Consider the following 26755-nt stretch of genomic DNA (forward strand, 5'->3'; position numbering starts at 1 on the left):
TTTAGACTAACATGCAATTGTTTTCATTACCAATTAATCTTCAAATGATTTTCTCCATCGTTTTGTTTATAAAATGTCCTAAAATATCAACCGTCAAAAACCCAAAGATTTTCCATTTACTATCACGTATGACACATAAAAGCTTCATATCTTCACATTTGAGAAGCTGCAATCAGCAACTGCAGTTTCCAAAAAGTGAAGATATCAAGTTTTATTGTGTCATACAGTACATGATCGTAAACTGAATATCTTTTTATGGACTTGTTTCTGGATTTTCGACTGTTGATAAAATAAAAGAAGACACTGAAGATGTCACTATGAGCTCTAAGAAATTATAGCGGCGTTTTCCACTGTTTTCTGACATAACTCGAATATCTTTGGGTTGTGGACTGGTGGTTGGAACAACAGAAGACATTTGACATTGCACCAAGGGCTTTGGCAAACAGTGTTCAGAATTTTATGACATTTTATAAACGTTTCATCTTTTAATCAAGAAAACAATCAGCACATTAATCTATAATGAAAATAATCATTAACTGCAGGCCTACAAATGACTAAAACTATCATTCAATTATCAGAATGGTTAACCACTAATTTTCTGTCAACTGACTAATCAATTAATCAACTACTCATTGCAGCGCAAATATCTACTAATAAATTTAAGACTCTACAATCAATGATCCAGTTTAATTTCATCCTTTGACAATCGAAAGAGAAAAATTAAACACTCAAAACCCTATAATGGTTGTTTTATTTGCTTTTGGTGATGCTTTCTCAGCAGTCGCAGCTTCCTGTGAAAGAAATTCTTTCATTTCAGTAATCTCATCCATCTTTATGACCTTCCATTGCTACTCGTCCAAATATTAGACTATAAATCAAACATGAATTTACAACTCTGACATTTTTCAATAAATTGCCAGAAGCCCAAAATCAATCTGACAAAAGCTATAAAAACCAAAGACATAACTGGAGCTTGGGGTTGGGCCAATATAAAAATTTTCGAACTGGTTTGATATTAAGCCAAATACCGGATCGGACCGGTAATACCGAATTTAACCACTAGGTGTCGAACGTGACTCAACAGCTCTGGAGCGGAACATAATGAGAGCCCATGAATGAGAGTGTAGCAGCACCACAATCAGGACAACTGAGTGACGCAACGTGTTTTTATTTCTCACAATAACCATTCAACTTAACTTTTCTTCTTGTGCTAGAGTGCTGTGTGTAGTCACGGTGTTAACAGCACCACAGCTACACACAGAACGGCACAGCTATGCTATGCTAATAATGCTAGCCATGGTAACTAGCTGCTAGCCGCCATGCAGGCTGGTAAAACGATCTGTCACATCCCTTTATATCCAAAGGTTGTTTTCAAAACACAAACTACTCTCAGTCTGCTGGAAGCTGTAAGCAGACTTATAAGCAGGTTTATCCAGGTTATCAGTGAGATATACGCCGTTAGCCTGAGTCAGCCTGGCTCCTCCAGCTCGTCTTTGGCGTCCAGCTGTGTGGACAGCAGCAGCCGGCCCTGTCAGTGTCGGAGCCTCTGTGTGAGACGCTTGGACGTCTCATAATGACAAATGCCAGTTCGCATAAAATCAAACCGGTTTAAGCTCTTACACTGGACTGGACCAGCAAACCAACCAAGCAAGCCGCCCACAGTCCAGTAGCATAGTTCATCAATCAGGACAAACACATTACAAGTAAGCCAACATGAGATAAAATGTTATCTTTACATTTAGCATTATTGAGGTATAATGTGACAATTTATCATGATGTTGTTTGACATGCTGAGAGAGTCTCCTGCCAGTACTCCATAACATGTCTTTGTGTAAAATGTTCAAACAAGTCGCAGATCAAAATCTGCAGTTTTTGCGAGAAACAAATGAAGTTGTTGAACCAGGAACGCTCCTCACACACACCTAATATTTCTCCTCAGCTTTAGTTTATTCTACATTCATCTGTTCTCAGTCTGGTACATTTCCCTCGTTTGCTAAAGTTACTCCCACAACTTTTATCCTTTCAGTGCAAGTCCCCCTTCTCCTACAGCTACTCCCAAATCTTTCATTTTGTTTCAGTCTTTTCTCAAGGCCCATGCCAAGAAATCACACACCCCCTCTAAAATACACATGCATTCCCATCCTATTATTGTTGAGTTTGTGAATGAATTCATGTCAATAAATCATTTGCAGGTCAAAAGATGTCTAGACGTCTAGGTTGAAACCAGGCTAATTTAGATGAAAAGTAAAGTGTCCATATTACAAATTGTTTCAACAGCATTTTAGGTTCTAACTGCATGTTGAAATAGAGACATTTAATGCAGTCGAATGAACAGTTATATGTAACCTAGAAGTGTAAAAACATTTGAACCTTTTTAATCTAGATGTCTTTTGATTGATTTTTCCTTATTAATGTCTTGTTGTCACTTTAGGTTTACTCACATTAACATCACTGGAAAATAGTTTTAAAGAGTAAAAACGAATGAAAAAGGCAAAAACTTATGAATGGCACAAACAGGCAAACACAGACTTGTTGTTGCACAAAAGCCGGGTTTGCATGTCAACTGTACGACAAAAGGAGTGTAAATGATACATGATACTACATGTGCACCTAAATGCAGACGTACATAAGCAGACACATTCCCCAAAATTTTACACCTGAGGCGACTCTGCTTTAATAATCTTTCACACGTCCTGACAAAGACGATCCATTACACACGAGCGTGGACTTCAGCACACGCGTTCATGGTAACCAACACTACCGGTTACCTTCTGTTTGTCAAAGAGCTTCTCTCCTCACCTGTTGTGCCTTCAAGTTGCTCAGAACATCACAGGTCCAGACCTCAGCCCTTTGAAGTGCTTAGTGAGGCCCTGCAGCCCCCAGGCCACTGTCTACCTCCAACTTGATTGTATGTGTGTGTGTGTGTGAGTGTGTGTGCGTGTAGAGGAATGAGGGCTGTTGAATGGGGATGAAAGGATGTGTGTGTGTGTGTGTGTGTGTGTGTGTGTGTGTGTGTGTGTGTGTGTGTGTGTGTACAGCCAGACTATGTGCCCTCAGAAAAAAGAGAGGGGCTCAGAAAAAGGGAGCTGGAAGGTGGGGTTCCCCTGATCTACCACACACACAAACACACACACATGCACGCACACACACTGCCCCTCACCCTCAGGTAGTGGTATGGCTGTTGTCGCTGGATGGAGGGGGAGGGATGTGTTATCTTAAAGGCTTCAGACAGATTAGGTGTCAAGTCAGAATATAAAAGCTTTCTGTATATACAGTACGGTCTTTGCTTCTCTGGGTTCTCACGCAGTAAAGAAAAATGTATTTAATGCTGTGTTTCAAAATTTGTTAAATTCAATCATTTTCATGTTATAGATTCTCTACAAACAGTTTGCTGTTTAAAAAGAAACAAAAAACGAGTAAATTATGTTGGATTTGGAGATCTGAGGCACAAAAAGGCAGATGTTCCCAAAAGAATGAAATGAAACACGAGGTTGATAAATTCAACATGTCGGACAAAATGCAAAAGCATTTCTGCGGCGCCCTTGTGACCTAGAGGTTTAAGGCATTCACTATGAATCACAATGTCCCAGTTCGAGTTTGGCTAAGTACCTTTGTTGCATGTCTTTCCCCATTTCTTTCTCCTCTCTTTTCCTGTCATCTTTCTGTACTGTTGACTCTATAATAAAGGCAGAAAATGCCCAAAAAATACTTTAACAAGACAAAGAGTCTATATAGCCATGCTTGCGGCTCTGTGAGGTTGGTCTTAAGCACAGCTGTGCTTTTAGCTAAATGGTGAAGTAAGAGAAAGTACAACTGAGGCTCATGGGTGTCATTAGTTTTGCAAGTATTTAGTCATAAACCAAAGAATTGGAAAAACTTCATTTTTGACCGGATGAGGGCACTAAATGATAAGTTACCAAAGTAGAGCTGAAACTAACAATTATTTTCATTACCAATTACTCTGTCAATCATTTTTTTGATTAGTTGTTTGGTCTATAAAATGTCAGAAAATTGTGAAAAATGTTGGTCACTGTTTCTCAAAGCCAGAGATGATGTCCTAAAATGTCTTTTATCGGGGCGAAACCCAAACATATTTAGTTAACTATCATACAAGACTAAACAAATATTCACATTTACGAAGCTTGGCCTTTTTTTCATTGTAGCTCTACACCAAAGTTATTACAATTCATCCTGAGATGTACATGAAAGTGTGTATTTCATGGCAATCTCTACAATAGCTGTTTCACTCAAAACCACCTCATGGTGGCGCTACAGGAAAAGTCAGATCACCAAAGTCATTTGGTTTCATCCTCTGGGGACCATGAATGTCTGTACATAATTTAATGGCAACCCACTGGGTAGTTGTCGAGATATTTCAGTCTGGACCAAAGTGATCACCCGACATTGCCGTCCCTAGAACAATGCAGCTAGCAAGGCTAAGACAGTATTCTCAATGCAAACTAAGTCTTCTTTAAAGAAACTTTGTTGAAACATGGGCTCTTACTCTGCATTTAAAGAGCATTTTGCATTTTTCTACAAGCATGCAACCGCTTTTCTTTATACATACTGCCTGCCCTGCGATCAGTATCTCCTCAAAACTGGTGCTCACTCCATATCACGTGTTTTAAGATGAAACCAACACACCACAACTGGTCTAAATATATGTTCTGCCCAAGATGTGTACGTGTCGTAACACTTTATGTTATATGAACTGGGGGAGATGCTGATATCAGGTTATCAAAAGGTTAATCATTGTTATAATCTCAGCCTGTTATTTCTGCATTAAACGGGACATATCATGCTTTTTGTGATTTTCTGTTATTCATATACTCTTATGATGTCGGATATCTGTGCTAAACATGGTCAAAGTTCCAAAACTTGAGGTAAACATATGTAGAAATGCTCCCTGCGAGTCAAAAGTCAGGGCTTCAGCCTGCTCTCAATGCTTTGTTTGCAAGGTTATTGCTAAGGTTTTTCCATGTGCTGTTTGCATTGTCTACTCTCATATTTCGGATCAGATTTTGGCTCGAACATGTATGGATGTATTTGAGAGGTTGACATTCCGGGTAAAGAACGAGAAAAAGTTGCGCAATCCTACTACTATAGTTTGTTTCATTGTTTTGTTGATGTAGCCTCTGCATCTGGCGGAAGTCTGTTGAAGGGGCCGCTTCCAAGAGCTGGCCAATCAGAACAGAGTGAGCTCCTCAGGAGGAGGGCCTTACAGAGACATGAGCTAAAACAGCCTGTTTCAGACAGAGGTTGAACTGAGGGGCTGCATAAAGGGCCAGTATAAGATAAATAAAGAGTTTTTTTTAACTGAAAATCATGCAAAGATATTCTAGTAGAGCCCAAGATAAAAAAATATAGATCTGTAAATGTGCATGATATGTCGCCTTTAAATAATCTGACCACAGATCTGCTGTTAGGGGCATCCTTCCCTCCTGGTGCCTCCTGGTACCAACAGAGGAATGTTACAAGGAGTCTATATGTGTCACGCTCTTTACCTTCTTACTGAACCACTGTGTTTATACAACACAGTGTGAGGATGAGGGGGGAAGGTACTTAGGGACACGCTTCACAGGTTAGTAAAGGAGTAGCAACCCCTAAACCCTCCAGGGGGTGGAGGGTCGAGTTCTAGGAAAGTAGAGGTTCCCCTCTGGTGAGCATGTTAAGTCTCAGCCTGTTGTAGGTTTGAGTCAAGAATTCCTCTGGTGTCAGAAAGCTTGTAAAGACGTAATGTGAGCCTTTTTATGTCACTGAAAACAGAAACCAAATTTAGCAAACTGCCATCATTTAAATAATAGTACATTCAGAAATCTTAAAGTTGCATTTGGCAAGATTTTAATGTATGAGCACAGAAGCTTATCAGAAAGCGGGGCCACAGTAGAAAAGAGCGTCCAAGACCAATAACTCAAACTGTTTTGGGTTGGACTAATATTTAAAGGCAATGTAGGCCTACAGTAAGTTGCCAACTGGCAATATTTTGTGCAGATATGCAGTATCTTTAATTTCAACAATTAAAAGATAATCAATTGAGCATAAATGACACCTGTTGTGTTAAAAGGACTATTTCCTGAATTTTGATGATCAATAAATTAGTAATTTATGTTATTTATCAAGCAAAAATGCATCATCTGGTGACAGCTTCTCTAGCATAAGTATTTACTGCTTTTCTCAGTTTTATATTATTGTTAATTGTATGTCTGTGGGTTTTTGACTGTTGGACGGACAAAACAAGCAAATCAACGATGTCTCCGGTTAACTGTCAATTTTTCGCTCATCAAGAGACTCAGCAATGATAAATCAATAATTAATTACACACCTACAGGGTTAGTTGTTTTATATTTATAGTACTGGATAATTTGGCGAAATGCATCTGCCAAATAGTTACACAAAAGTGAAGCAAACCAGTTGAAACAACATCAACATACATCATCAAGATAGCTTGTTACTGTGAATGGTTTCAGTATGGCTGCCAAGCTCCAGGTCGCGGATTGTTCATGAGAGGGAAATTAGCCCTGAGCAGTGTAATTACTGTACTGAGCAGAATCATTTATCAGCAATCACAGGCTTGATGCTGGACGTCCGCTCCATCTGCATGGCCCCTGCTCCCTTAAACGTTTCAAAATGAGCAGACAAGCTGCTCGGCCCACCCCACCTATACATCTGCAGAACGGCAAGAGGAGGGAGATTCAAGATTTTCTTTTTTAACTGTATGTGCATTTTGATTTTGTGCTTGAAAAACTGATAACGATTCTGAAAGATGAGGTTGAAAAGTTGGTATATTGATGAGAAACAGGAAACACGGAGCAGTGATAGAAACTCACTGTGTTCTACGTGATCATAACATCATTCAAATTACCGATTAGTGCATTTCAGTCTTCAACGGTGTCATTCGTGTTACTACCACTAGAGAAACTTTGTAATCTTGCACACAGTGGCTTTAAATAATGTTGCTAATATATCTGCTTCTGCATGTTGTTCTTTTATTATTGCACGCTCTTTAAAATATTTACTTAACCAGTTAATGGAAATATTGAGATTTGCTTTTTCTTTAGCCAAAATTTTAGATGATATTAGATGATTCTGCAGCACGCGATTTACATCCAGTGCTAACATTTAGCACCAATGCAGGAAGTAGTGTGCCCTCTATTGAAGCAGACAGTAAGGGAGTGGAGTTCGGCGTGGTTGATGGGTGTATGGCATGTCTGACTTTCATGCAGCAGAGACAAAGACATCAGACCCTTTAAGAAGAAGCACAACCTTTCCCTAACCTTAACCTAAAGCATTTTAATTGCCTAACATTAATCATACTGCAGCTGTTATGTTAAATATGTTAAAACTTTGGCATTGGACATTAAAAAATGTAAGTATGTAATGAGGGGTTTTGCAGGATTGTCTGATATCAACGATCTGTCTATAGCGTTAGGGTCGGGTATTGAAAAAAACTGAGCTAGAGTCAGTGTGACACTCTGTTCCACATAAAAGAGAAATCCAGAAAAAATATTAGACCAAGAGCAGAAACCCAAGATGGAAAACAGATCGAACACACACCAGAACAAGAGAGCAGAAGGGTGAGGCTTAGAAACAAGCCTCTCCGCTGTGGTAAAAATGTCACATCTGCACATGTCAAACACAGTGGATGCGGAGAACAGGAACAGAATGGCAAAAACGGCCAAGACGGCAACAGCAGGAAGACTGTTTATGTCCCCGAGAAGCTAAGAAAAAACTTTGCAGGCAGTGCATCGGTGCTTTAAATGTAATTAAAGTTTAAAAATAGCAACGTGTTTCAGGAGGTGGGACTTCATAACAGCCAGTTGTGTCATTTATTTTATTTGCCTATAAAAATCGACGCAGCCAGTGGTACAGTGACCGACATCTGACCTGAAGGGAGGGTGTGTGTGTGTGTGTGTTAACATCAGAGCACCACAGGGCACACTTAAATCCCACTAAGAGGAGGGGCTTTTAGTTAGTGTGGCTGATAACAACCGAAATCTCATCTACACACACACACACACACACATACACACACACTACCCAATCCACGACTCAATCCCCTTCACCTTGTACCTCTTAACTTCCTTCATGGGGTTATTAACTCCCTGATTGGGGAGCTTTCCTCCGGGTTCCCCTCTATTTAGTTGTCATGGTGGCATGACCCGAACACTTATTAGCTGACCCTTGGGATTAGTCCAAGCTGGAAACTGGGGGGGAGGTCGGAGTTAAGGGGTTAAGCCTTCACCTCGAGGTGCTTGCTGCAGCATCTCACAAAAACCTTAATTAAATTGCTGAGACACCGAGTCAGGAATGTTTGCTTTGCTCTCCCTCTCTCCTGTACGTACCTCTGTCCATCCCTCTGTCTCCACCTTTCTTTGCTTTTCCCATACCCATACTCCACACTGTGTTCCTTCCAGCTAGTCAACCTATATTGATGTGGAAAGCCTGTATTGTGCTCCGACTCCTCGTAGAGCCCACAGACAGTGAAGTCAGCAAGTTGCTATGTAAGGTAAAGACAGCAGGTCACGGTCAGCATATCGCTGTCTAGATTTATTTCATGATTTCTTTGAACATCCATGCATTACAAACTCTCCCTAACATGTTGCTCATGCATTACCCGTGTATGACCGTGACGTGCAGGTTTATATGAAGTTTAGACATGGATTAAGATTACAAAGATCTTCTTATTTTTTTTACATGTTTTATGATGTGAAAACAAGGATGAGCGAGGATTGCACATGAGCATGCAAAGATCACATAGAGCTGCAACTGTGATTGTTTTAATTAACGATCTCTTGATTATTATTCTGAAAAATGCCCATCACAGTTTCTCAGAGCTCAAAGTGACATCTTCAAATTCCTCGTTTTGTCCAACCAGCTCTCGAAAACTCTAAATTCTTTAATTTACAATGATATAAAACACATAAAAGCAAGAACTCCTCATATTTGAGAAGCTGGAAGCAGTAAATGTTTGGCATTCATTCTCATTAAATTGTCGAGTGGTTATCAAATTTGGTGTCAACTATAATTTTCTGTGTACCGACGTTGTACAATCGGCTTACTGTTGCAGTTCCACTCTGAACAACTCGAGAAGCATGAGCAAAACACTTTGCCTAACATGTTGCTCATGCATTTCCAATGAATCACCATGACGTGCAGGTCTATTTAAAGTCTGGACATGGATACTGATCAAATGTGTGTTTAAAAATGTGATGTGATCTTAAAGACGATTTTATTTTCTCTTTATATCCATAATTGGGGAAAAAAAAAGGAATCTACTGTATCTCTTCATTAATCTCTCCATTATTGTTCAGATTTATACTTTAAAATACCAAAAAATAGTGAAAAATGCCAAAGCAACACCCCCACATTGCCTATTTTGTCAGACCATCAGTCCAAAACCCAAAAGTATTTAATTTACAATGATACAAAACAAAGGAAAGCAACAATTTCTTACATTTTAAAGGATGAATGTTGGCATTTTTCTTTGACAAATGACTGAATCGATGATTAAAGTAGTTGTCAATGAATCTTCTGATAGACTAACCGATTAATTGACTAATCCTTTCAGCATCAATCACAACCAGATGAACAGTAGGCAACTCTTGCAATATTATGGACTATTTGGGTTAAAATATAGCAAGAATAAAACAGAACACACAATATATACAATCTATTCCATAAATAACACCTGTATGCACACGTAAAGACTGCCTATATAAGCGCACTTGGACAGGTAACACTATATGCATATACAATAAAGTAACCACTACAAGCCTGTTTGTCCCAGTGGGAATATCTTGATTTGTCACTGAGGATCAGCAGCCAATCATAAAGATTAGAGTATCCTCTCTGAAGTGAAAACAAACAGCAAAAAGTGAGATAAACCATGGAGGCGCAGATAACGACCTCTAATCTGATACATTCGACACAAACACGGTCTGAAGCAGCGACAACGATAAGGCGCTAATCCTGTTTCCACATATCTCTGCTGGAAAACACTCCTCTCTGTGTCTCTCCTCTCCGTGCGTCCCTCTGAGCGCGTCTGGCCGGCAGATCCTGACCCGAGATAGTGACCCTTGCGCCGGGAGAGGAATGCAAGGATACACTGACAAAGTCACCGACCGCGAGGGAATCTTTAACGTGTGAAGCCGGCAGAGTAAAAGCAGTAAAGCAGTGAGAGGCTGGATCAATTATCGGAGCCTCTTAGAGCGTCAAAGTTTACAGGATAACTGATTAACTTCGTGCTTCTAATCGATATCACACAGCATCTTATGGTTTCTGTAATATAAGAAGCAATGAAATCGCATTAGTCTCAATTTGGGAGTCGAAAGAGATTTCATCTATTAAATCATCCCCATCGTGCAGAAAATGCACCTTCTCACAGTTAAAGTCAGTAGGAAAGAAGCGCAGGAGAAGCTTACCTTGGTAAAGTAATCCAAAGTCCGCGGGAATGCGCTCGAGCAGCTTTTGCTCAAATGTTTTATCCACTTTTGTCGGCGTGTCTCAATGCAAACTCTCCCCAAAAAACTGTTCTAAAAGTTTGCAGCAGAGTTAGCGTCCACAAGGAGTTTAAACCAAAAGGTGTATCGCCGCAGCGCACTGGCTCCGCTCCGTCTGTCAGAATTGGAGACCCGGCTCCGGCAACGTTCAGGGGCGCACAGTCTGTTCAACAATAGCGCTCATTGAAGCGGAGGAGGCCAGCACTTAAACAAGCTGGAGAAGTGGGAGGTACCGTGCAAAGCCTGAACGCGCAGCCGTGCGCGTCCCCGAGGCTGACTGCACCTGCAAACTATATCCTCAGCAGCAGGGACGGTTTATCCTACACTTCAGTGATGTGAGTATATGATTTATATAGATTTTCACCTCAACACATCACCTCAGATATGTGAAATATGCATGTCTGCAGATTAAACACATTTTTGGATAAATGCAATTTACCATCATATTTTAATTAATTTAAATGAGACTATCAGTTTTTAAATATTTCTATCACTTTAAATGGGTTGGATAATTTATTTGTCTTTTTACAAATTGTGTGGCAATCTGTATTGCTGAGACGGATTTGATTGGAATTGTTAAGGACACTTAAGAAGTTTTCACACCTGAATGTTTGGAGCTTAATATGCAAACAGCTATTTACACATTGAACAGACAGAAGAGCATTTATTTTGAGATGTGTCTCAGACCGCCTGATGAATATAAGATTACAGTAATATCAATCTTTCTAGATCTGGCCAGGTCTCCACCAAACTCTGAGGGAAATATTCAACCCTTTAGTCGCTCCTTTATGTTCATGATAACTTTGTGTGTCTGCTGTTTGGTGTTTAGTCAGGTAGTGTAAAGTGGGTTTATCAGTGTGATTTTGTTGAAAATTGCTGAAAACGATACTCATGAGAGCGGTGAGAGTGAACCAAAACAGAGCAGCAGTGGGCTGTAAAACCAAAACAATGAGCTGAAAGATACCAAAATGCTCCATAGAGCTGAGGGGAACTGCAGTCAGGTGAAAAGTGACACTTATCACATAGTCTTTTTATCCATTGTTAATATTAAAATATTGATTAGAGCAGCTTTAAAGGACCAGTGTGTAAGATTTAGGGGGATCTATTGGCAGAAATGGATATAATATTCATAAGTATGTTTTAATTAGTGTATAATTCCTTGAAAATAAGAATCATTACATTTGTGTTACCTTAGAATGAGCCCTTTATATCTATAGAGGAAGTGGGTCCTCTTCAACAGAGCCCGCCATGTTGCACCGTCATGTTTCTACAGTAGCCCAGAACAGACAAACCAAACACTGGCTCTAGAGAGGACCTAAATGCAATCTGCAACCTCACCACTAGATATCACTAAATCTTACACACTGGTCCTTATGTTTGTTAAATTGGTTTATAACCCTGCCATTCAAACTCAAGTGGTGCCGGATAAATTATACTTGAAAATGCAATTTTCTGTTTCCCTACAAGCTTACTGTGGAGAGATGCATTAGTGACTGTTTGTGAGTGAGAATTAAATCCCTAATAAACTACAGGAAATGACCTTATAACATAAGGGTTTATAAGTAGATGGATGTTGACGTCTGGAAGCCAGCAGTTCCATTACACTTGGAAACCTGAGCAGAGCAAAAAATTAAGCTTCATTTTTCTTCCTTCTTAACCAGCATAACTGCAAAGAGGGCCAATTACAACAAATAGCACGAATATGCTTTGTGCTCTTTCCACTGCTGCCGTGGCCAGAACTTCCAAACAGACAAAATAAACTACTTCTCAATACTCGAGATTTATTTACACATTTTTTCATAGCAATTTGGTAGATTGAACCTAAATGAACCAATTAGAAGGTGTTGAGCTTGAAGGTTTATTCATGACTTTAGAAACAGAAGCTTGACAAAAAAGGTAATGATCCAATTACTTGGTGTTTCCAAAGCTTTCAACCACATCGTGTGGCCTTCCTCAGCAGATGAAGCTACTCAGTTGTAATGGAGATAGTTTAGTTATTATCACATGACCTAAAATATAAGTGCATGGCTGGAGCAGGACCATCCTTTAACAGAGACGGGGGTTATTACTTACTTAGGTCACATCATAATAACTACACCTTCTCTGTGACAAGTGAGCAACTTCATCCACCGAGGAAAGCCACGAGATGTGGTTTAAAGCTTCGGAAACACAAAGCAAGTGGATTTTGTTACAAAATGCAATAAAACAAACTTTTTGCAATAGTTCAAACTAAGGAGAAGGAATTGTGGTGTAGATGAGATCCTAACCAAACATTTTTGGGATTAATCCAACTCTGCTCTTACTGTAGCAACATAGAAATGAAACAGTTGGCAAGACAACAATCACGCCTGTAATAACAATCTCTTTTTTATTTCTCATTATTTTAGAATTATAGTTATTACTTTAAAAAAGCCACAAGTTCAATCCCCATAACGAGTGTTTCCTGTTGAAGTGACATTGAACCTGATCACTCCATAAAATTACTCAAATTTGTGTTTCTGTTTTACAATTTTAACTGACTATCCGTGCAAAATGAAATTTATTTATGATGAGGCTTGAAGAGCAACATGCCATCCGAATCCTTTTTGCTTTTCACATGCTTTGCCTTAATGAAAATGTCTATACTCACTCGCATTTCTTTTTATTTACAATTCAGTTGCATTTCCATTTTAAGCCTGTGTATTTATACAGTCTTGGGAAAGTGACCGTAGGTGGACCACTAACCAAATACTTCCGCCCGACACCTAAGCTGTAAATGAGCTGTGGACGGAGACACTAAATTCAACTGCAGGGCTGCGCTGCGTGTTCAGGAACACACTGAAACCTGAAACTGTCATCGTTCAGGGCTCACTAACCCTCAGCCTGCAAAATGGGTTTAACAGCATCACTGACAGCGAAGGCTTGTAAACTGGTGTCACGCACACACATACTGCACACATTCGTAATCCATACATACAGAAAAAAACATGGCACACAAACATATTGTACAAATGTTAATGAAACATGCAAATATACAGTATTTAAGTACATGCAGCTACATCACCCAATACACCATCGCCTACATACACTCGTATAAACACACGCCGTGAGACATCTGAGAGTCTAAAGTGAGACGGTCAGTCAGGCAAGCCAGGACATGCATGAGCGCTGTCCAGATGAAATCCTGCTTCCATCTACATGACTCACACACAATGAAAACATAAAGGCATGTGTTCACAGTTAGCCAAAGGTGATGTGTCTGATTTAGTACAAAAAAAGGTTTTTATTACTTTGTCTACCAGAACTGTTTTGACAAAACATGAAGCCAGAAGTATCAAGAGCGAAGCCAATTCCCTTTTTTTCTACATGTTGTCTGTATTGAAGCATGAGGAATCAAATCAGCAAATAAAGTCAGTTATAACCATATTATCACATTATTTGGTACATTTACAGTTTAAGCCTGGTTTGCCTTGCAGTGTGAGAGTTTGATTTACTGTGTGTTTTTAAGTGTTTCATGATCAGAGTTGTTGCACAATCACATTATTTTAAAAAAAAATAATAAAAGATGTAAGTGGCAATTTGATTGGTCCAACATGCATTCCAAACCCATTAATAATTTCCATTAAAGTTGACCTTTAATGATTACTTCTGGGACAAGTTCCCAAATTTTTCCCCTTTAGGAGCCAAAAAAAATCCCTTCAAGGGTTTAAATTTTCTTGCTTGTCAAAAGTTTGTCCATCTTGTACTTCACATGGCGTTTTGCTTTCTCAATAAATCTTGCTAGCATGAATCATGATAGCCTTGTTAGTAACAGAGCTCTGCTGCTTCTCTGTCATTTTCAGATTAATCAGATTCATACACCTTTTTCATTTTGAAAACTAACAGGAAAAGTACATAAAAACTATTAACAATAACAATTGAAATGCAATGCAGCAATCAATACTGATATTAGCAACACGTGCTTTTCCCGCAGTTTGGGAAAAACTAGCTTGTGGCAGTGGTGGAAGAAGTATTCAGATCCTTTACTTAAGTAAAAATACCAATACAGCAATGAAAAACACTTCATTACAAGTACAAGTTCTGTTACTGTTGTAGCTGCTGGAATTGGAGCTAGTTTGAACTACTTTATATACAGTTAGATAGTTTAGTCCAGTGGTTCCCAGCCTAGGGGTCGGGCCCCTCCAAAGGGTCACCAGATAAATCTGAGGGGTCGTGAGATGATTAATGGGAGAGGAAAGAAGAAAAAACAAAGTTATGATACAAAAATCTGTTTTCAGTTTGTGGACTTTTTCTCTTATCTTTGACTTTTGGTAAAATATTTGATCATTTGAACACTTATGAAAACGAAACCATGTGAGAAGTTTAGAAGGAAAAATCACTATTTGGTGGAGCTGTTAACAACTCAGACATCTGAAATGTGACCCCGACTACACACTGCTTTTTGTAAGACATCAACAGCCAAAAAGATTGGAAACCACCGATTTCATCTTTACCCCAAAATTATACTTGAGTACACTACTTTTCACCACTGGCTTGTGGTAAGCAGGAAACTTGGTGGTGTTAGTGTTTGTTGTTTTCTTCTTTTACTCTTCTGTGTGCTCATTAGTATGTAAGAAAAATATATATACACTGGCAAAAAAAATGTTGTAATCTTTATGTTATAGGTGTGTTGGTGTTGTCTGTCCCTGTATACCCAGCCACGTCACAATCATATCCTTTACAAAAAGACAAATAAGGTTGTATTTGCCTTACAAAATTACCTTAATAACCAAAACCCAAAAGACCCCAAAACATCTCCTATGAGCATTTTCTGATCTGACACCTGGATGGTTTAGGTCTTCAGGCAACTAAAACGTGTCTTTTCATGGTTAAAAGAAACCCACAGTTTGCTGGAGATGTAAGATGATCCACAGACTCCAGCAGTGTCAAAATCACACGCTTTGTATGACCACCCTGACCTCTCGTCTAAAATCCTCCGCAGCGCTGACATCACTCTACTCCTATCTTTACTACTGAGAAATGACCGTTAATATTTGCACAAACACAAGAGGTCACTTATTTCAGGAATACATAAACATTTTCATTTTAAGCATTTAAAAAAAACAACCCATTCAGATATTATTGCTTGAAAATTTATGTACTGATTACATATATTATAATGCAGCTACAAGTGTTTTGTAATGTTGACATTAAATCTTAAGACCCAGCCTGTCTGCTTACACACAGTGAAGTGTGTGTGTGTGAAATTTAGTCGACATGTCCTCTGACCTGACAGGAACTTTGGGAGGATAAAAATAGACAGAGGCTCCTCAAACCAGTTTGAGATTATTTTGTTTATTATTATTTTGGAATTTACAGAAAGAGAAAAATGTCCCCACCTTTCGTGTTCAGATGAGGAGATGACCAGTGTGACCAAATCCTAAACTGCTTAAATTTTCAAACTTATCACAGACTTTGATTCCAAAACATAAATACAGAGTTACAAGAAAAGTGGGGATTAAGGGGCATATTAGATGTTATAACAAAATCATGGAATGTACCTTTAAGGGAATCAGGTATGTTAATATTTGCCTATGTGACCTCTGCTGTTAACTCCGTCTTTCATCTACTGTATGTGATATAATACAGTGCTACTATCACTGGTTTCAGGTCCCAGAACAAGGTCAGCTGTGGGAACAGTCACACTGCAGTGCTGATGTGTGTTTGTGTGTCTGCATGTGTGTGTGTTTGTGTCAGTGTACCTGCAAGGTTGAAAACGAGGAACAGATTTTAACAGGAGCGCGAGAAAACAAACACATCGACCCTGATCCTCCACAGGCATGTTTGATCTGCTGCTTGGCAATGAAACGCTACAGTGGGATGATTTTCTCATGGGAAGCAATCAATACACCAAACTGACGGGTTGGCTGCTCATTTCTGACACATGAAAAAGAGAGATTAACAGTTTCAGTGTGTTTATGGGATCATCTATTTATTCTATTGTCAGAGTACAAAACCCACCACAAAAATGCAATTAAATATAATCAAAAAAACAAACAAAAAGAAAAAAAATAAAAGGGTGGTTAATGATTTTTTTTATTTGAAGCTCACAAGAGCTTCATTGAACCAATATTTAGAGAGACATCTTAAGAAAATATTAGTGTATTTTATTAAACTGCATTATTTAGGAATAGATCATCACCAAATTTGTCTACACATCCAGGGCTGTGGCTTCTGAGGACACCAAGGTCACGTTCTAGGGTAGTTTTTCTATGACTTTGGGGGTCTAATGACTTGAGGAGGAGTTTATATTCCAGGATCATACACATATTTCACATTATAGACTTTTAGATTTTAGATGTTAAGATTTTTTAGGCAAATTTTTTAAAAATTTCACCTTTGAAGAAAAATACAGTATCCTCAACTGATGCCTAAAATTGAAGCAGAACTGGAAAGTTCAATTAAAGGGACACTCCACAATTGTCAGTTATTTTGAATACCACTGAGCCTGTAAAAACAGCTGTGTACAACAGCCCGCTCTGCGGGAGCTCTCTTCAGCCTAAATATTCTGAGATTTTTGGTGGCTAGTCAAAAAGTTTGCAGGTGGGTGGGGTTGTGCTTTGGAAATAAATCTCCTCATCCATTTCTACATCCATGAAGGGTTCAAGAATTTTCAATCTGGCAGGACTCAACTGTCAATGGACATACAATATTTCCATACCTAAACACTTGGTACTTAGTACAGTACGAAGTGGGGTGTAAGAGGCTAAGTGTGGTTCCTGCAGTGTGAGGCTGTAGTCGGGTACAAAGTGGGAGTGTTGCGGAGTGTTTATGTGATTCACACAGCCGGGGCTGGGGAAGGCTTGACCCTTCACAGACCTCCCCAACTCAGCGGAAATGACTTCTGTGTATGTAAGACCCTCGCTTTTCTCCTTCAGTCCCTCCAAAACGCCTTGACTAGCCTTATAAAAATGTAAATGTGACAGGAAAACAAAGGGGGATGAGGCAGAGTGTCAATGTGTGTATGTATCTGCATATTATACAGCAGGCAGCATGCTTATATGTGTTAATGTGTGTGCATACAAGCCTGTCTGCATGCGCTTGTATACCTCACATAGCTGCCTATACAGTGTGTTTTACAGCATTGCAGACATTGGTAAAGTTCCTTTAATGAGGGCTGGTACACAGACTGTGTTTCAGGGAGAAATTGCTGCGGTAGAGAGGAAAACATGAAATAACACAAAGGAATTCAGGCCTGGAGTTACTCTCCCCAGGGGAGGCAGTCAGACTCTGTGTTTGGTCTTGAGCCAGGAACACTAAAGGGAGACGAGAACAACGTCCATGTCTATCCCCCCCCCCCCTCTGTTTCTTCTCTTTCTAAATGCTCTTTGAGTTTGCCTTTATGGAAATTCAGTACAATGGGTCTCTTTTTTATCCTCTTTTAATCCACTTTTTTTCTTTTTCTCCATATCTCTATGCTGCCTAACCTCCCTCCCTGTGTGTGTGTGTGTGTGTGTGTGTGTGTGCGTGTGTGTGTGTGTGTGTGTGTGTGTGTGTGTGTGCATGTGTGTTGGTGCTCCTCTCAGACTCTGATGTATTAATAGAACTTTTCTCTGCTGATGATGAAGTTGCCACCTGTACCCTGTCACAGACACACACTACACACATAAACATGCAGGAACACACACACCAGGACAGAGAGGGCACAGACAGGGTGGTAATGTGTATGTGTGTGCAGTATGGGAGTGCCAGATCTCCAGGAATATTGCCTAAGTGGCTTTTCCGGTCGTTGCAAAGTAGTCAGTACATTACCTTTATCTTCATGGTGACATCAGAGGAAACAACAAAACTGATACAAGACTGTGAAGCAATAAAAAAATACTGTTATGTTCCATACTGAATCTTCTCTGGTCAGTTCAATAAGTTAAATTCTGTTTTGTATTTGGCCTTTAGTACTGGAGACCAGTGGTTGCCAACTGGGGGGTCAGGGCCACACAATAAATCTTAGGACAACTTAGGGAAACCAGGAGAAAACCAGTAGATATATCTGCTACACGAAATCATATTTCTTTCAAAATAAAATCTGGAAAACTCTTTGGATGAAAGGGTCACGACAACACAAGTCACATGCAAACTGTGCATGAGCTGCTTACTTTTTTTACCCTTTTTTTATTACACATTACAGCGTTTTAATACATGGTGTGAATGAGTGATAGAAGAGAAGAAGAAAAGAAAATCCAAGTGCATTAGAAAAGAAAAATAATTAAAGTAATGTATAATAAAATATATACACCATATATATATACATGTTATGTATGTGTATATATACTTTGTATTCATTACTTCACCTGTATAACACCAGCAACATTACTTCTGCACATATTTTTCACAACTTTTTTAATTTTACAATCCACAAGTCAGGTCATGTATATAGCCTAAGTATTGTAATGTTTATAATGTATATAGATTGAAATCCATTTACTTGACTTTTTATTTTGTTTGTATTATTACTCCTAGTTCTTATCTGTTTCCTGCACAGCTGTAACATGTCAATTCCTCCTCTGGGGATCAATAAAATCTTATCTTATAACAAGAAAGGGAGATAAATCATAGAAATTGTTGTTGATTACTCACATAAATAATGAACGTTGCAGGTACATTAAGTCAGTGTGGCCAGCCAGATACATATATACTAATATGAATACCTGTACATACATATATGCAAACATTAATACACGTACAGAAATGCATATAAACATGCAGAAGTATTTTGAGATATTAGGATCTCTGTACAACTTGTACTTTGTATTTTGATACAAAATTATATTATACTATTGCGTACTTAGGGGAAAAAAAGTTTTATAGTCTTGTAACAGGCAGAAACAAAAATAATTTTAACACACATTGTCTTTCTCTATATTTCATATTTCACAACTGGATGATTCATGACTTTAGTGAGAGGACTAAAATCTGCAGAGTTTCTGTTTTTTATTTATTTTATCTATAAAAAATAGATGCAAATCACATTGTGAGGACAAAGAAGCCCTTGAAATAAGTAAGAAAACATGTTGCCTTGATACTAATTACACATGCAAATTGCTTGACCTTTGAAACTGATGAACATGGTTACAGTACAGTACATACTGTACACCTTCAAGTGTTCAAACAACAGGGACTTTCTAGAGCCGTTCCCTTCCTACTGCAGCACTTTCTCTTCCCTCCACAGGGAGGTCAGAGGTCATACATACAGAAGAGCACATGCAGCTAATAGTTCTTCAGTGTCTTGCACAAGGACACTTCATCAGAACAGATGCATGCTGATGTTGAGGCCTGGATCCTCAGGTTGCGGTCTCATTTCACCACCCAGCTGCTGCAATATTGCTCTTCATATCGCTGACAGATAGAGAGGAGTGAAAGAGGGGAGGAGGAGAATAAAAGAAAATAAGGAGGCGTAGGAGGAAGCAAAGGGAAGGAAAATAGGTCATAAAGGGTGAAGTAAGGTAGAGAAAGAGAGGAAGGGAAGAAGGTAAAGATGAAGAGAGGGTGAGATTTAATGAGGGACAGTGAGTGGGAAGAAGGGAGGAAGAAAAACAGCGGGGGAAAGGGGGGTGGGGTGTGACAGAGGGAGGAGGGAGGGAGAAGACACAGTCATGGGAACCCATGTTTGGTCCATGCTCCAGACTCTGCAGTTGTTAGCCTCGTCAGTGTTGTTTTGTTTTCACATGGCCTTCAACCTCACTGTGTGGACCACAAACAGATGTTAATGACGTTTCTCACAGCAGTTTCTGCTCAGAGTCATCAGTGCAGCTAATGAGCTGTGGTGAGACGTTTTGTGGGGATGGACGCCATCACAGAAGTAACAAAGCTCAAACAAAACTGTAGCGGCAGAAATACCAACACTGAAGTTACAAAAGTGGGCAGAAATAATATCGTAAATCTATGATGACAATTATCTTAAAAACATATAATTACATTACAGATGGTACAGTACATTATAATTACAGGCGAGTGACAAATTAAAGAAAACATCAAGTGTCTCAGTAAGGTGTTGGGTCACCACAAAGAGCCACAGAAGCCTCAGCGCCCCCTGTAACGTTGAGTCATAAAGTCGTGTTGTGGACTCTTTGGAGGGATGAACAGCATTCTCACAAAAGATATTCCTTCAATGGGTGTTTTGATGACTGTCAAGGCCACAGCATATGATCCACATCCTTTTCAAAACTCAACAAACCTTTCAGTGACCACAGTGTGTCTGGAAGTATTTACATTTGTTATGTTGTCAGATGTTTTACTTTTATTTGTATTTCTGTATAATCAAGGCAAAGAGGCAAAAGAGAAAACAGTAAATCCATCACTACAAAAAAATCTGAAAATTTGACTTTTGAGATGCATCGACTTTAAAGGCGTTGCACCTATACAGTGATGTGTTTGCCTGTGCCCATTCATAAATACAACATCTGGACAGCACAGGTTTCAGTGGGTGCTGAAACCAATCATTCAGGTTATAAAGATCCAGACTTCAGTATAGAAGTGTAGTACGAGTCGCGCCACATTTATAGTCTTGCATTCAGGGTTTACAGCGTAGCAACGAAGCCTTCGCACGTAGTCGCTGTAGCTGAGTAGCTGATGTGGACCTTCTCAACAATGTTAACGACACGTTGGGGCTACAGCACCTTTGGAGGTATCACGTGATTGGCCAGCTTGAGCTGCTTTTTTTCCCCGATGCTATTGGAAATTTTTGACAGGGAAGACAACATCAAGGGAAGTATTTCTGCAGCAAACCATCTGCTCAAAATGGTCACTCTCTTCATTCAACTATTGATGACTGCATGATGATGACAATAGACAAGGCGAACCTCTCCATGGTTGCAGTAGATCCCAAAGGGAATGGAAGAATATTAACACAGTGATGACCCTGTAGTGTGTCATAACTACCAGTATTTCCAAAACTACCACGAGAGTTACCACTACCACCACAGTAACAGACTTTTCATTGAGGGAATTATAGCAGGCCCCAACCTGTATTATGAATTATGGTGGTAGGGTTGTTCTTTTGTTTGCATGTGGAAGGCTGTGCCCCTTAAAGTCCACCTCCACTCAAAAATATGTTTTTCATCTTGCTCCTGCAGCTGAATGTTTGAGTGTCACTGTGCAGAAAGATGTATGTGCACTTGAAGGCTGTTTTCACGTTCATCTGAAAGTGGAAATTGAAAATCAGATTTTTAGGGGCGAGTCTATGAGCAGAATTAGTGACATCGCAACTAGTTTGGGAGTAAATTCTAGTCCAATATTCAATTTACACAACTGTGATGTGGAAACTTGAAGCCTCCAGTGCACAAACACTGAGAATGGACTTTTTGGTGAAGTTGGAGACATATTGTGTCTTGCACTTAAATTTCTGAAATGATATATATTTGCATATTCAAAGATTCTGGATTTTTAATGAGATAGAAAGAGTACATGTCATTTTAAGGATTTAAAGGGGTAATTATACTTTTTTTTGTGGAAAAAACATATCAGACACACATTATTGTCCCATATATCTTAATTCCTTTTTTCCAGTGTGCTGCCTGCCAGCACTGCAACACCTACTATCAGTGTCAGTATTACCACTCCTGCAACTACTTGATAATTACATACTATGAAAAAGAACACCACTAAACACTAATTCTAATTACATACAGTAAGTGATACATGTGATAATTGCTATGATCAACACAAAGCACTTCTTTAGCATCTACAGCGGAGCAACCTACACAGCTGTGTTTGTTTTAAGAAAGAAGGAAAAAGGGGAGAGGATGTTAGTGTGAAAGTAGGCATAAGCCACGTGTGCCATTATGTACGCTTGTTTGATTCTGCCTATATACAACATACGTTGACTTGTGACATGTTTGTACGTGTTTGTGTTTGTGTCTGTGTGCATGTGTCAAGGGACCCGACCACATCTTGAGGCCTCCGGCAGCCGGGTTTGCTGGTGGTTCTCACAGCCCACGGAGTGACTCCCTGACAGGGATCGTGAGAACCTGAGTGGCGGGGGTCCTTGTGGTTAAGAAGAATTTGACAAAATGTAAAGTGAAGAAAAACACACAGTAGATGTTAATAGTATAACATAGTGGGCGGAAGAAGCCAACTCAGATAACGTTTTCTGCATAAAGGAACATTGCAAGAAATAAATACTTGTTACAAGCATTGTTACTTTTAGGGACACATCTTTTGTAAGATTCATTGCATACATTTTCACAATTTTTCATATCATGGAATTTAGCTTGTTTTTGTGATTATGATACTGTAAAGATGCAAATTGGGACAATTGGGAGCAAACAAAGATAACAAAGATCCCTAAGCAGCTCTGTGGTTCATATTTATTGTCTGTGCAGCAGCTAACCACCATGTAATTATATTGTAAGATAAAAATAATACACTTGGTTTGTCTTGCGGTGTTTTGTTTTGTTTCATTTGACAAACATGTTACTAATATGTAGTTGGCTAAAGTGGGGGACATGGGATGGGAATCATGTGAGGCTCGTTGGAAGATATCTGTAGCTCAGTTATGGAATCAGTTAGTTGATAAATGACAAATATTTATCCGGGATAAACAAATTATTGGTTTTTGGTCTAAAGATGTGTGCACATTGTTCTGTAACTCTTGGTTTGGTGAGGCTTTTTTTTTAATAACAGAAAGCTCAACATTTGTTTATTTAAGAGAATCTGCGTTTGCCCAGAACAAAGTGCAGCAGGCTGATGATATACAGACTAAAACAAAACTGCATATCTTTACAATGATAAAAATGAATATGGTATGGTAAATTATGTTGTATATTATTTGTCTAAAAAGCAAAGATCTTTATGTGCTCAGCTGAGATCTGGTATTTTACCTCTGACTGTTGAAACTGGACGGTATGTTAATCTAGAAGAAGAAAAGCGGATCTTTCCGATGTGCTGTCTAAATGATCTAGAATATAAGTTCCATTTTGTTTTCTACTGTCCTGTTTATTGTGAACTGCACAACGCTTTGCTTAGTAAGATAAAAATAGATATTGACTTTGTAAATGTGGATGATGCACAGAGACTGAGTTGGCTGTTGAAACATATAAATTAGCCAGTTATCTAGAGAAAGCCTGGGAGAAGAAGGAAAAAGCTCTGTATTGAGACAATCTGTAGATATGTAACAGTTCTTTATGTGAACAGTTCATTTGGGATTTTTGTTTTGTTTTTATTTTGTGTTTCTTTTCTTCTGCTTTATCCATATGCTTTGTATATGCAATACTGGAAGATGTATGTTTTTTTAAAATACATCTGTCTTGTAATTGCAATTAGGATGGGCCAAATGTTTGGTATTACACAGAAATAAAGCTAAACTAAACTATTATGTTGGTGGTTCAGGCTCTGACCACATCGACTCTACTAAGCTGATGGTACACTTTTCCAGATTTCAAATTGATTAAATGATTTGGAACTCAGTCATAAGACAAAACAAAAAGGACCTGTGTTTTGTTTTAGGTCCATTCTCATCTGTATTTCATCAGTGAAGTCTCTTCCTGTTTTCAACTGCACTGTAATTAACATCCTCCTCTTAAGTAACGTAGGCTAATTGTTCTTCACACCACCTCAAGCGTCAAAGACCATTACATACATTACTCTAACAGTGACTCTTCAATTTGCAATTTCTTGTAAAAAATGAGACTGTACCATAGAAAACAGAAATGATCTCACCACAGTTTCTATTTTGTCATGCGATGAAAAAGATTGACACTTTACTGAATGAAGAGTGATGATTTCAGATGAGGGAGTTTAGAAAGCAAATATCAGCAGAATTGTGCCTATTTACTCTTATTTATCAAAATGTGTTTATCCATGTTTCCTCAAGGCTTTTTAGAAAAAGCTAATTTGTTTTAATACCATAGTTAATACCATGGATGTTTTATAAGAGCTGGATACCGGACCAAAAATGGTGCCCATTCAGTCCAGCTTCTGGGTTTGCTTCCACGCTGTGCGGCCCACTGAATATGTGCAGTGGTGTTTCCCCTGCTGGCCCCACCCGCGAGTTCCCTCTTGGTCCATAGACTTTACATTGTGATGAAGTCACTGATTTTTAAATTGCTTTTCTCGGCTCGAGGAAAGTTTTACAAATATAAAGCCTCCATGGATCAAAAATTCATAACAGAAAGAGTCATAACAGTCATGACCTTGTTTGCAGTTCGAGGTGTCCTGTCAACAGTTTTACAGACGTCTCTTTTACAATGGTGGTCTATGGGGAAAATGCTTTTTGGGCCGCAGGGGTATTTTTTGCTGCAATACCGCAAGTAATCTCTGGGAAAAATTGGCTGCAATGCTGAGCAGCAGCGCCCTATCCAAGCTCTTATAATACATCCAAGCATTTAACCCATAAGTGGAACCAGCAGGGCGTCTGTATTTCTCTCTTCCCCCATGTCTTCTTTATCTCATCTCCATACTCTTACTCTTTCTCGCCGTTCATCACAAGACACCATCTCCTCCCCCTCTTTCTCCCTCTGTCCTTCATCTCAAACTGCAGCTTCCCTCATGTCACTGTGTGGCTGTGTGATTATTTATGGGCTGGTGAATGGAGAGAGATAGTATGAGACCCAGAGCTTGGCCTCTAGCCTCCCACTGTCTGCTACCCCTAAATCACCACAGAGTCTGGCTTACTTTCACATTCATGGGTGTATGACAGAGAGAAAAGACAGAGAACAAAGCTGGTAGACATACAGACATTTGTTACTTATGTTTGATTTTCTTTAACTTCAGATCTACTTTACTGGTGTTAGTATTGGCTATATAGTGATGGGACCAAACAACAGATTATAACCTAGACACTGTAACTGCAAAGTGCCATACTAATTCATTTCTGAATTAACATAGATTTTCTTTCATTTATAATATCCACATGTTCTGATGTTGGTCTGCCACACTTTGTGCAATTTTTTTCAATTTAATTTGTAAATCCAGTCATTTTATTCATAAATCCATGGGTGTAGACCATTAGTGGTTGACCAGTAAAGGGCACACATTACCAGGTGGCAAGCATCATTCTAATTCAACAAGCTTAATATTTAAAATTACTTTGAAGTATTTATATAAATAAATACAATAATTTTAACTTAAGTAAATCAATAAAAGTAGTAATGATTTATTTTCTGGCCACTTGGGGGCAAAAGAACTAACTATAAACACAACAATGATTTAAAAGGACCTATTATGCTCATTTCCAGCTCTATATTTTTATTCTGGGACTCCGCTAGAGTAGCTTTGCCTGATTCACTGTTCAAAAAACTCCTTATTTATCTTATACTGGCCCTTTATGCAGCCCCCCAGTTCAGTCTCTGTCTCTAAAAGGTAGTCTTAGCTCCTGTCTCTTTAAGGCCCCCCCTCCCCATGAGTCTCTGTTCTGATTGGCCAGCTTTCTGGAAGCCTGCCGAGGGGCAGCCGTATCAGTCGTGTTAAGTTACCACAGATGAAAACCCAACAATTTCTTGCTTTACTACTTCATATTAAAAGCTTTTAAATGACTAAACAATGGGAGACTTTTATTGTGATGCATTTACAGGATATTAAATGTGTTCCTTACCAAATTAGCAGAGCTTCAGCAGAGCTGAAGATGACCAGCACACCTCCAACAGATAAACAACTTATTTTACTTTGCTGTGCTGTGTAATGGAAAAACTCTCACAGAATGCTACCTCAACTCAAGTCATGGCTCAGTGTGACTACCCTCAAAACAATGGAAAATGCCATAATGTTAGAGGAGTGAAGTAGTGAACTTGCATGCTTTGCATAGAGTAGATGACTATATAAAGAAATCCATCATGAGCTGACGTCTGCTTGGGCTAAAAGGAGAAAAAACGAGAGAAACTGAGTGTTCAGAGCAGTCTGATGGTGTTTTTGTTCACAGGGATTACTTCTACATATGTTTACCTCATTATTTGACACTTTGGCCACATTTAATATGAACATCCAACATTGTAATATTATACATATATGACTGAAAATAAGGGAAAGCATAATAGGTTCCCTTTAATTTCAACTTGTAAAGTTGCTGTGGCATTCGTGTTAGCAAACAGTTGCCTGATTACACAACCTGCTGACACAGAGCATCATTAGCATTCATTACTAGTCATGTTTCTGGCCACCTGACAAATGTTTAATCCAATATTCACTGTCCTTTCAGCTTTATTTTAGGTATTCACCAACTCCTCCTGAGGAAAATATCTGGCTCTTTAGCTGCCAAATGCGTCACTATTTTCACCAGCTATCTCCTAACTTTACCTGTCTTGCCGTTT

General features: G+C 39.0%; 1 protein-coding gene across 2 annotated transcripts in view; it reads right to left on the minus strand.

Annotated features, from left to right (window-relative positions):
- Positions 1-10809, minus strand: part of LOC121886754 (vasorin-like) — a 38267-nt gene extending 27458 nt beyond the window's left edge. The window contains exon 1 of one of the 2 annotated variants that reach the window (XM_042396998.1): positions 10422-10809. The gene's annotated coding sequence lies outside the window, so the exon portion shown is untranslated. The remainder of the gene's footprint in view (positions 1-10421) is intronic. The other variant, XM_042397005.1, reaches the window with a different exon arrangement.
- Positions 10810-26755: the final 15946 nt, after the last annotated feature.

The sequence above is a fragment of the Thunnus maccoyii genome, chromosome 2, assembly GCF_910596095.1.
Source record: "Thunnus maccoyii chromosome 2, fThuMac1.1, whole genome shotgun sequence".
Taxonomy (NCBI): Eukaryota; Metazoa; Chordata; class Actinopteri; order Scombriformes; family Scombridae; genus Thunnus; species Thunnus maccoyii.